Source organism: Anopheles aquasalis, chromosome 2 (genome assembly GCF_943734665.1).
Source record: "Anopheles aquasalis chromosome 2, idAnoAquaMG_Q_19, whole genome shotgun sequence".
NCBI classification, from domain to species: domain Eukaryota; kingdom Metazoa; phylum Arthropoda; class Insecta; order Diptera; family Culicidae; genus Anopheles; species Anopheles aquasalis.
This window is the reverse complement of record NC_064877.1, coordinates 77,648,147-77,650,646: the sequence shown is the minus strand read 5'-3', so window position 1 is coordinate 77,650,646 and position 2,500 is coordinate 77,648,147.

The window sequence follows — 2,500 nt, the reverse complement described above, 5'->3', positions numbered from 1 at the left end:
GTGTGGAGCACTGTTGGTCGCTCCGTCGAAAATTCGGAACCCCTTTTTACCGGGATGCGACGCCCAATCGTCGTCGTCGTTAGCGTGATTCGGGCCCGATCGCTATGATTTGTGCAGCGGCCGTTAAATGGTCGCTGGCCGCACCGCTGGCTGCCCATTGGCTGACCGTGTGCGCGTGTGGAGGTGGCAACAACGGTTGTATTGTTTCGTCACCGGCGGCGCTGTGGAGTGTGTTTTATGGATCATGTTACTTGAAGGTTTAAGATGATTTTTTTTGTTGTTTGTAAACAATTAATGGACCAGGAAAGCGATCACCAAGCTCACCTGGTTGCGATCGCGATTTGCTGTCGAATTGTTGAATGTAAAATGGGAACGAGCGACGCAGGTTTCACGGAAATGCGGATCGTTTTCACACCTTCAAGCGTGCCTATTTATGCCATTTGTGGTGGGCGCATTCGATTTCGAACCATTTACGCCCAGCGTGCCCTCCCGCAAACTGGAACGAAACAGCGGACCGGCGAAGACTTGTCATGGCGGTGACGATGCGAAGCACCAGAAATGAAAATTCACACCAAGTGCTGCTCCGCCGGTTTGCGCTGATCGTTTGAGGTACCATATACAGATCGCGAGATCACTCGGGAACAACCGGCTCCAAGCGTTCCCGAAATGTATAAAGTGCGACAATTTACGCGACGCGACGTCGCGACAAGCGGTCAACTGTGTTTTGTTTTTTACTGGAGCACTCAACTGGTGACTCGTTGTTGCAACAGCGTGTTCGAGTGCGGATCGAGCGGAAAAAAAACGATCGAGGTCGAAGCATCAGACACCGCGGACGCGTTCGTAATGCGTATGCAAGATCATTTGGTTTGCGATTCGATTTCGAAATGTCCCCGATCGAGGTGTAAAGCCTACTTTACGCAGCAAGTCTCGGGGATCGCTATGGTTAATGATGGGTCGAGTTGATCGAAAGGGCACATCGCTGGCACATCGTTGGATAGCCTTCAGATTTGAACTACGTCGACCCCCCCCCTGGGTATGACGTGCAAGAGACGATGGAGGCCCTGTTGGTTGGTCACATAAGCACGAAATTGGTTATTGGCTTTGTCTTAATTGCCAACCAGCCAGCCAGCTAGCGGTTAGACAAAAAAACAATTGAATTATGGTTTCCAAGCGATTGCGCGATCGTACTCGATCTCGAATCGGAACTGATGCGAGTGGGATTGGACGGCGCAATTCGCGTACGCATTTGGCACGCAAACGCATCCGCAATCGCGCACACGCGCAACGCATCAGCCGCCGTATAAATCGAAGACAAACAAAGCCGCGTGCGCACTGGCACCGACACTGGCCGTCGCGCGCTCCTCTTGCCCGTCTTGATCAATCTGTTTCGGTATCCGGCTTCGAAAAGTCGGCCCCCCCGGTCGGTGGGGCGCCAATTGCGTGTAGATCACGGTTTGTAATTATCAAACGCGCGGGTGCGCGCACCCGGGAAGATGTACATGAATTTGCCGTTAGTTACGATATTGTTTCGAGAGTGTGCGGGCTTTTGTGTTCGCTTCGGTCGGCAACCGCCATCGCTACATCCGATGTTTGATGTGCTATCGATAGGTGATCAAGTCACGCACATCACGGGTTCGCGGCGCAGTGGATGGGGTTTGATTAGTGATCAATTAATAATCGGCCCATTCCTTCCCCGCTCAGTGGTGCTCAACGGTTATCCGGAATTCTGGGGCCAAGCCAAGCCAGGAAAACATGACGTTAGAATGACGGGAAGCAAGCATCTAATCAGAACGATTTTAAGACAAATAGTGGTTGTGTTGTTTGATTGTGGCGAGTCAATTGCGATGCCGTGTGTGCAATCGGGCGATCGGACTGAACTTCGATAACGGGGCCGGGTTCAGGGATCATCGGATCGATTGCTGCCAATGAATATGTAGCAGAGGGCAGTGATTAAATTTGCAGTTGTTTAGCAGATTGAAAGTTTGCATTTTTAGACAGAGCAGAACGTGTAAATTTACATTGTTTTCGTGAGATGTACATTGTTTTTCTAGGTTAGTATGGAAAATGATTTGTTTAATACATTTTGCAGACGATAAAATGTCAGTACTCTCATTAGCAATAAACAGTTTTTGCATTGGGGCATTTAAATTAATTTAATTTTGTACAATTTGATTTGTCAATCATCATCAATTGTTTTGAAGCTATCTTCATTCGAATTGACCCTTTTTTTGATCCTATATAAGGTTGCGCCATGTTTTGAAGAATCAATTCATGTTTATTTAGGATGTCTCAAAGGATTTGCATGGATCAATAATTAGTTAAGGAAATGCGAGTTTGAATTTTCAGCCGTGCTGAATAAGTGAAATAACTGCTTTGCTGTACTCATACACTGAAGCGATGCAATGTAATGTCGTTTCTACAGTTTTTGGCGATAGATGTTCGTTACCAGTGCCAGAACAAATCACCAACTGGTGCCTTGAAGTGCCTTGCAAACTATTGT